The sequence below is a fragment of the Arachis hypogaea genome, chromosome 3, assembly GCF_003086295.3.
Source record: "Arachis hypogaea cultivar Tifrunner chromosome 3, arahy.Tifrunner.gnm2.J5K5, whole genome shotgun sequence".
Classification (NCBI taxonomy): Eukaryota; Viridiplantae; Streptophyta; class Magnoliopsida; order Fabales; family Fabaceae; genus Arachis; species Arachis hypogaea.
The window spans coordinates 44,746,999-44,756,054 of record NC_092038.1 but is presented as its reverse complement, the minus strand read 5'-3'; the positions used below and the strand labels follow the sequence as shown (position 1 = coordinate 44,756,054).

General features: G+C 36.5%; 1 non-coding gene across 1 annotated transcript; it reads left to right on the top strand.

The window, feature by feature from the left end:
- Positions 1–1,642: 1,642 nt before the first annotated feature.
- Positions 1,643–1,750, top strand: LOC112794047 (small nucleolar RNA R71). The gene has a single exon (XR_003198729.1). It is a non-coding gene; the product is annotated as a small nucleolar RNA R71 (small nucleolar RNA).
- Positions 1,751–9,056: the final 7,306 nt, after the last annotated feature.

The window sequence follows — 9,056 nt, the reverse complement described above, 5'->3', positions numbered from 1 at the left end:
CCAAACATAGAGTTTGAATGTGGGGGTTTAACACCAAACTTAGAGTTTGGTTGTGGCCTCCCAACACTAAACTTAGAGTTTGATTGTGGGGGCTTTGTTTGACTCTGTATTGAGAGAAGCTTTTCATGCTTCCTCTCCATGGTTGTAGAGGAAGATCCTTGAGTTTTAAACACAAGGTAGTTCCCATTCAATTGAAGGACTAGCTCTCTTTTGTCAACATCAATCACAGCTCCTGTTGTGGCTAGGAAGGGTCTTCCAAGGATGATGCATTCATCCTCATCCTTCCCAGTGTCTAGGATTATGAAATCAGCAGGGATGTAAAGGCCTTTAACCTTCACTAACACATCCTCTACCAATCCATAAGCTTGTTTTATTTACTTGTCTGCCATCTCTAGTGGGATTTTTGCAGCTTGTACCTCAAATATTCCCAATTTCTTCATTACAGAGAGTGGCATAAGCTTTATACATGACCCCAGGTCACACAGAGCCTTCTCAAAGGTCATGGTGCCTATGGTATGGGGTATTGAGAATTTACCAGGATCTTGTTTCTTTTGAGGTAAAGTTTGCTGAACCCATGTATTTAGTTCACTAATGAGCAAGAGAGGTTCCTCTTCCCAAGTCTCATTATCAAACAACTTGGCATTCAGCTTCATGATGGCTCCTAGATATTGAGCAACTTGCTCTTCAGTTACATCTTCATCCTCTTCAGAGGAAGAATAGTTCTCAAAGCTCATGAATGGTAGAAGAGAGTTTAATAGAATCTCTATGTGAGCCTCAGATTCCTTTAGGTCCTCAATAGGGAACTCCTTTCTGTTTGAGGGACGTCCCATGAGGTCTTCCTCATTGGGATTCACGTCCTCCCCTTCCTCTTTGGATTCGGCCATTTTGATAATATCAATGGCCTTGCACTTTCTTTTTGGATTCTCTTCTGTATTGCTTAGGAGAGTACTAGGAGGAGTTTCAGTGATTTTTTTACTCAGCTGGCCCACTTGTGCCTCTTTCTAATGGAGGACCTTGTTTCACTCATGAAACTTAAAGTGGCCCTAGATAGATCAGAGACTATGTTTGCTAAGTTAAAGGGGCTCTGTTCAAAATTCTCTGTCTGTTGCTGAGAGGATAATGGAAAAGGCTTGCTATTGCTAAGCCTGTTTCTTCCACCATTATTAAAGCCTTGTTGAGGCTTTTGTTGATCCTTCCATGAGAAATTTGGATGATTTCTCCAAGAGGGATTATAGGTGTTTCCATAGGCTTCACCCATGTAATTCACCCCTGCCATTGCAGCGTTCTCAGGATCATAAGCTTCTTCTTCAGAAGATGCTTCTTTACTACTGTTGGATGCATTTTGCAATCCATTTAGACTCTGAGATATCATATTGACTTGTTGGGTCAATATTTTGTTCTGGGCCAGTATGGCATTTAGAGCATCAATTTCAAGAACTCCCTTCTTCTGAGGCGTCCCATTACTCACAGGATTCCTCTCAGAGGTGTACATGAATTGGTTATTTGCAACCATGTCAATGAGTTCTTGAGCTTCTGCAGGCATTTTCTTTAGGTGAATGGATCCACCTGCAGAATGGTGCAGTGACATCTTAGAGAACTCAGATAGACCATCATAGAATATATCTAAAATGGTCCACTCTGAAAGCATGTCAGAAGGACACTTTTTGGTCAACTGCTTGTATCTTTCCCAAGCTTCATAGAGGGATTCACCATCTTTTTGCCTAAAGGTCTGAACATCCACTCTTAGCTTGCTCAGCTTTTGAGGAGGAAAGAACTTGGCCAAGAAGGCCGTGACCAGCTTATCCCAAGGGTCCAGGCTATCTTTAGGTTGTGAGTCCAACTATGTTCTAGCTCTGTCTCTCACAGTAAAAGGGAAAAGCATGAGCCTGTAGACTTCAGGATCTACTCCATTAGTCTTAACAATATCACAGATCTGCAAGAACTCAGTTTAAAACTGATAGGGTCTTCTGATGGAAGTCCATGAAACTTGAATTTCTGTTACATTAGAGCAACTAGTTGAGGCTTCAGCACAAAATTGTTTGCTCCAATGGTAGGGATTGAGATGCTTCTTCCATAAAAATTGGAAGTAGGTGTAGTATAATCACTAAGCATCCTCCTTGCATTATTATTGTTGTTATTATTTTCGGCTGCCATCTCCTCTACTTTTTCGAAAATTTCTGTAAGATTTTCTCTGGATTGTTGTATTTTAGCTTCTCTTAGTTTCTTCTTCAGAGTCCTTTCAGGTTCAGGATCTGCTTCAACAAGAATGTTCTTGTCTTTGCTCCTGCTCATATGAAAAAGGAGGAAACAGAAAATAATAATAGGGATCCTCTTTACCACAGTAGAGAGATTCCTTTATGTGAGTAGAAGAAAATAAGAAGAAAATCTGAACACAGGTAGAGGGGAGAAAAGGGTTCAAATTTTGAGTAGAAGAGAAGTGTTAGTAGATAAATAAATAAATAGAAGAAGATGAGAGAGAGGAGTTTTCAAAAATTAACTAAAATAAAAGAAAAATATTATTGTTTTTATTTTAAATTAAAGTTAAAATTCGAATTTGTAAAAAGGAATAAAATTAAAATTTAAAACAATTAGTTAAATAAAAAGATTTTTAGAAAAGAGGGAGGTGATTTTCGAAAATTAGAGAGAGAAAAGTAGTTAGGTGGTTTTGAAAAAGATAAGAAATAGTCAAACAAACAAAAAGTCAATTAGTTAGTTGAAAAAGATTTGAAAATCAATTTTGAAAAGATAAGGAGTTAGAAAAGATTTTTGAAATTGATTTTGAAAAAAAAAATATGATTGAAAAGATATGATTGAGATTTGTTTTGAAAAAGATTTGAAAAGGAAATTAAAAAGATTTGATTTTTAAAATTAAAATTGATTACTTGACTAACAAGAAACTAAAAGATATGATTCTAAAATTTAAAGATTGAACCTTTCTTAACAAGAAAGTAACAAACTTCAAATTTTTAAATCAATCACATTAATTGTTAGTAAAGTTTTCAAAATTATGAAATAAAATTAAGAAAAAGATTTTGAAAATTAATTTTTAAAATTTTTGAAAAATAATAAGAAAAATGAAAAAGATTTGATTTTTGAAAAAGATTTTGAAAAGATAGGATTTTTAAAATTGAAATCTTGACTTGACTAACAAGAAACAACTTATTTTAAAAATTTTTTGACTAAGTCAATTCAAAGATTTCGAAATTTATGAGAAAAATAAGGGAAAGATATTTTTTAATTTTTGAATTTAATGTGGAAAGAGAAAAACAACAAAATGACTCAAGACATAAAAATTATGAATCAAAACAACTAATGCATGCAAGAACACTATGAATATCAAGATGAACACCAAGAACACTTTGAAGATCAAGATGAACATCAATACTTATTTTTGAAAAATTTTCAAGAGAGGAAAACATGCAAGACACCAAACTTAGAAATTTTCAATGTTTAGACACTATGGATTAAAAAATGCATATGAAAAACAACAAAAGACACAAAACAAGAAAATATGAAGATCAAACAAGAAGACCTATCAAGAACAACTTGAAGATCATGAAGAACACCATGCATGAGTTTTTCGAAAAATTCACAAATTTTAAAAACATGAAATTGACACCAAACTTAAAAATTGACACTAGACTCAAACAAGAAACACAAAAATAATTTTTTCTGTTTTTATGATTTTATGATTTTTATATTTTTGTATTTTTTTTGAAAATTATTTTGGAAAAACAAAAACAAATAAAAAAATTTTGAAAGATTTTTGAAAACTTTTTGAAAAGAAAATTACCTAATCTGAGAAACAAGATGAACCGCCAGTTGTCCAAACTCAAACAATCCCCGGCAACGGCGCCAAAAACTTGATAGGAAAAATTGTGACTCATACTTTTCACAACTCGAACAATTCCTAGCAATGGCTCCAAAAACTTGGTGCACAATACTATGGTTCACACACATTCTTCACAACTTTGTACAACTAACCAGCAAGTGCATTGGGTCATCCAAGTAATAAACCTTACGTGAGTAAGGGTCGATCCCACGGAGATTGTTGGTATGAAGCAAGCTATGGTCATCTTGTAAATCTTAGTCAGGCAGATTCTAATGGTTATAATAGTTTTCGAATATAAAGATAAATAAAGCATAAAATAGAGATAGAGATACTCATGTAATTCATTGGTGGGAATTTCAGATAAGCGCATGAAGATACTGTGTTCCTTCTGAATCTCTGCTTTCCTACTGCTTTCATCCAATCATTCTTACTCCTTTCTATGGCAAGCTGTATGTTGGGGGATCATCGTTGTCAATGGCTACCGTTCGTCCTCTCAGTGAAAATGGTCCAGGTGCGTTGTCACCGCACGGCTAATCATCTGTCGGTTCTCGATCATGTAAGAATAGGATTTACTATCCTTTTGCGTTGTCACCACGCCCTACAGTCGTGAGTTTGAAGCTCATCATAGTCATTCAATCCCTGAATCCTACTCAGAATACCACAGACAAGGTTTAGACTTTTCAGATTCTCAAGAATGCTGCCAATGGATTCTAGCTTATACCACGAAGATTCTGATTAAGGAATCCAAGAGATATTCATTCAAGCTTATTTGCATGTAGAACGAAAGTGGTTGTCAGGCACACGTTCATAAGTGAGAATGGTGATGAGCGTCACATAATCATCACAATCATCAGGTTCTTGGGTGCGAATGGATATCTTAGAATAAGAATAAGCGTGAATTGAATAGAAAACAGTAGTAATTGCATTAATACTCGAGGAACAGCAGAGCTCCACACCCTTAATCTATGATGTGTAGAAACTCCACCGTTGAAAATACATAAGTGATAAAGGTGTTCATTGGTTCCGGCCCCAGAGAGGGAACCAGGATATCCAAGACTCTCAATACAATAGTAAAAAGTTCTACTTATACTAAACTAGTTACTAGGGTTTACAAAAATAAGTCTAAGTGCAGAAATCCACTTCCGGGGCCCACTTTGGTGTGTGCTTGGTCTGAGCTTGAGCTTTACACGTGTAGAGGCTTCTCCTGGAGTTAAACGCCAAGTTGTAACGTGTTTTTGGCATTTAACTTTGGTTTGTGACGTGTTTCTGGCGTTTTACTCCAAAATGCAGCATGGAGCTGGAGTTGAACGCCAGTTTGTGTAGTCTAAACTCAAATAAAGTATGGACTATTATATATTTCTGGAAATCCCTGGATGTCTACTTTCCAACGAAATTAAGATCACACCATTTAGAGTTCTGTGGCTCCAAAAAATCTATTTTGAGTGCAGGGAGGTCAGTATCCAACAGCATCTGTAGTCCTTTTTCAGCCTCCTATAAGATTTTTGCTCAGATCCCTCAATTTCAGCCAGAAAATACCTGAAATCACAGAAAAACACACAAACTCATAGTAAAGTCCAGAAATGTGAATTTTACATAAAAATTAATAAAAACATCCCTAAAAGTAGCTAGATCCTACTAAAAACTACCTAAAACAATGCCAAAAAGCGTATAAATTATCCGCTCACCAGCAGCCTCCAAATTGGTCTTCCTTGTGGCTGCCTCCTCAAGTAGAATCGTCACCTTCACCAGCACAATCGTTGTCGCCTCCGACAGCCTCTTTGCCGCTGTCTGCCGAAGCCTCGTCGTTGCCGCATCAATAAGGCCCATTCTCTCTGATTAGTTTCTTTTAAGGTTTTTCTCAACATTTGGGTTTAGGGTTTGTTCAATATTTCAAATTGTTTATCTTCTGTGTTTGTATCTTTATTTCTACAATTATTGTTGAATTTTTATTTGGGAATTCAGGATTTGTTCAATTGCTAATTTTCTATATTTGAAATTATTTGAAATTGTTAATCTTCTGAGTTTTATTTTTGTTTGGGCAATTATGGTTGAATTTTAATTTGGAAATTTAGGATTTGTTCAATTGTTAATGTTCTATTCTTGAATTTGTTTATTGTTCTGTGTTTGAGATTGTTAATTTGTAAAATCTGTGGATATTTGCGGATATCCAGGTCCCCGGTGGATACGGGGTCCCCGTTACTTGTGGTGGGGACGGGGCAGGGATGGGGGCGGATTGTGGTGACGGGGGCGGGGGCGGGGGGCATGTCTCTGCCCCCATGGAGACCCGTTGCCATCCCTAGATCAGACCAAATATCAACTAACTTAAAGATGTCGTTGCAATAGTTTCTCCAAACCTACGACAAGCTAGCACCAATGATTAATTTCTGTCTAGGCAACACCTTCTAAATTCGAGACACAAGAGTGATGATGACTTGTTTAAAGATTATTCTTCATGACTTGTTTTCAATTTTTCATGGTATTAGCTTAAGGATTGATAAACCCTAATTTTGTGGTTTATCTTGTGTTAATTTTAGGGGATTTTATCAACTTATATCACATTTTTTCAATGAAATAGCATGGTTTCATGAATTTCTCCTAATTATGCTTAATGGTTTAAAAATGCTTTTTAAGCTTTAAATTGGCAATTTTAATTCACCTTTGATTCTACTAGATGCCTTGATGTGTTTGTTAGTAAATTCAGGATTGAAAAGGACAAGGAATGGATCAAAGGAGTGAAGGAAAAAGCATGCAAAAAGGAGGATTCATGGAAAAACAAGGATTTAGAGTATTCAGAGCGACACGCACGCATGATAGACGAGTACGCGTGAAGAGGTGCATCGTCGAAAACGACGCGTATGCGTGACATGACGCGTGCGCATGACAAGAAAAAGCCAGACGACGCGTACGCGTGACCCATGTATATGTGTCACAATCAGCACGTGACCTCATTAAAGTGAATACGCTGGGGACGATTTCTGAGCTGCCAAGGCCCAAATCCAACCCATTTCTGAAACTATTTGAGGCTGAATTCAAGATGAATCAAGGGGGGGAATAATTAGTTAGTATAGGAAACATGCCTTATGTTAGTTCTAGAGAGAGAAGCTCCTTCTTCTCTCTAGAAATTAGGGTTCTTAGTTTATTTTCATCTTAGATTTAGGTTTAATTACATGTTTTGATTTAGTTTCCTTTACTTTTCCTTGTTGAATTGCTTTAATCTTCTTAGTTTCTCTTGTTAATTTCTCATTTTGGTTACTTTTTATGTTGATGAACTCTTGTTAATTCCCCTTACCTTTAATGCAATTTTAGGTTTTATGTTCTTTTCTTGCTTCTTTGAGTTGTTAGTGTTAATTTTTTGCATTGGGTAGTAGTAGATTTTATTATTCCTTGAAAATTTACCTTGCTTTCCTTTTATGCCTTCCAAGTGTTTGACAAAATTCTTGGTTGGATGTTAGAGTAGTTTTTTGAGCATTCTTGGCTTGGAAAGAGAAATTAGGCAATCTTGAGTTTTTAATACCCAACTTATGTTGGTGATCTAGGATTGTTAGTTAATATTGTTTCCATCGACTCTAATCTCTTGCTAATTCAATTAGTGAGTTGATTAGGACTTTTGGATTGAGATTAACTAGTCCTATTTGACTTTCTTCCTATGTTGAAGATAATATGGTACCTTCTTCTGATGTAGAAGATGACTTAATAGGATTTTCTCATGATAATTATTGTATGATAATTAACGACTAGGATAGAAAGCCTATATTCTCAATCTTTGCCATGAATGTCTCTCTTTATTATTTGCTTCTTTAGTTGTTTGTTTTATTTTTATTGCCATTTATTTTCTTGCCCTTTTATCAACCCAACCCCCATGATACTCATAACCAATAATTAGGCACTCGATTGTAATTCCTAGGGAGAATGACCTGGGACTAATACTCTCGGTTACTTTTATTTGGTTGGACTTGTGACAACCAAAATTAAACTTTGATTGAAGGTTGTTTGTTGGTTGGGAACTATATTAGCAACGAAATTATTTTGTGAAAATTCCTAACCGACGTTAATATTTTTATCAAGTTTTTGGCGCCGTTGCCGGGAAATTGCAATGTGTGCCTGTTATTGGTTATTGTATATATTGTGAATAACTTGATTTTTGGTTTGTTTTCTAGTTTTTGTTAATTTTAGTATTGGTTTTCTCTTTTCTACCATGAATTTTCACCACTTTGGCTATGAGTTTGGTTCAAACTATGTTGTAGGAAATGGAAGCTTCAATGAGGATATGCATCAACGATTTGGGAATCAAAGGTGGGAGGAGCCTCAAGCATATAGACAACCCTCTTGGTAATAACCTCCTTCGGTCTCTTTATAGGTATAATCCAACTCCTAATGCATACCAATCTAATGGATGTGGTGACCCTCATTGTGGTTGTCAACCACAATCACCACATGCATATAATTATTTCCCTTAACATAGTCCCCAACAACCTTACTCACAAGCCCCATACCACCATTCACCTCCATATGATCCCAACCCATATCCACCATACCAACAACCATATGAGCCATACTTAGAGGCACCACCATTCCAACATCAATATTCTCAAGAACCATCAATTTCATATACATCACCTCCACACCCTTACCAAGATGAACTACCTTCCAATTATGAACCCTTCCTCCCAAACAAGGAACCCTCTCTTCCACCACCTCCCCCAATAGAAGAAGCTATCCAAACCTTCTTGCAAGAAAAGCAAAAGGAGCTAAAGAAGCTAGAAGTCATGGTTGCTACCATGGGGGAAGCCATTAACCACATGGCCTCCCACCTAAGCTCATGCATCCCAAGTGCTCCCATCGATGAATGTGGAGGATCAACCAAGGAGTTTAATGAGGGAGTGAATTTGGAGCTTCAAGGTGAAGAAGAGGCGTTGAAGCAAGAATCGCAACCAATGGAGGAAGTTGAGACAATTGAGCCGGAATGAATGGTTGAAGAATTAGGAGAGGTTGCTCAAGAATTGGACTCAATCATTGATGAGTTCTTGTCCACACTAACTAATCACCTCGAAAATCCTATTGAGCCTTCTTCCATTGAGCTTGAAAGCAATGTCAAGGAGGGTGCACAACTTCTAAAGCATATGATGAATGATGAAGAATTGGAAGAAGTTGAGCAAGCAACTAATCTTCCTCTTGATGATGATTCCACACCAACACATGATCCTTTTGGGTTTGAAGAATCTTC